The following is a 1,126-nucleotide window of genomic DNA, read 5'->3' as shown; positions in this document are numbered from 1 at the left end:
CACACACACACATATATATACTATTATATATCCAGATATACATGCATACATACTACATACATACATATACATACTACATCATACATACATACATACACACTCACACAAGCACACACACATATATATTATATATATGCATATACTTGCATACATACATATACCTACATACATATATACACCTACATATATACAAATATATACCTACATACATACAAATATAAATATATATGTGAATGTATATATGTACACATATACATATATATGCTATATATATATATATAAATTTGTATGTTAAACATATGATGTATATGTATAATATATAGCCATCTATATATTAATTTTTAAATATATACACACACATATATATATATATATATATATATATACATATATATATATATATACATATATACATATATATATACATATATATAGTTGCCAACAAAATTACAAAAATAGATACGTACAATCGATTCATTCTAAAAGATCAAGTTGAATCGGTATACGACGATGAAATTTCATCAGAGAACACGAAAACACCTTCCAAACGTCACATATTTGATATTGGCGGAGTGTAGTGGTACTTGGAGATTCTCTCGAATATCTCACGGTTTATATTGACGCTTGCAAAAGACCCATGAACATGTATATATATATATATATATAAGCATACACACACATTTGTGCATACAAGTACATATGTAATTATATATAAGTTCTCCGGAATAAGGTGCAGCTAATAAAAATTCACTATGTGGAGTACAAACACTCGTCTCAAAGCTGAAAAAAACACAGCTGAATACACAACTCAGCACACCTTTCGGCAAGCCTGTTTGAGAGCATGAACAAGACAACAGAACAGGCAAATCAAGCAAAACTCAGCACAGCACATCACAAAACAGCACAACTGGCCACGACACAACCACCCCGCACAACAAATCACAAAATAACACATCTGGCCACGACACAACCACCCAGCACAACACATCACAAAACAACACATCTGGCCACGACACAATCAATCAGCACAACAGACTACAGAAACAACACATCTGGCCACGACACAACCAACCAGCACAACACATCACAAACCAACACATCTGGCCACGACACAACCAGCCTGCAC

The sequence above is a fragment of the Sphaeroforma arctica genome, assembly GCF_001186125.1.
Source record: "Sphaeroforma arctica JP610 unplaced genomic scaffold supercont1.106, whole genome shotgun sequence".
In the NCBI taxonomy this organism is placed as follows: Eukaryota; class Ichthyosporea; order Ichthyophonida; genus Sphaeroforma; species Sphaeroforma arctica.
This window is presented reverse-complemented; position numbering follows the sequence as displayed.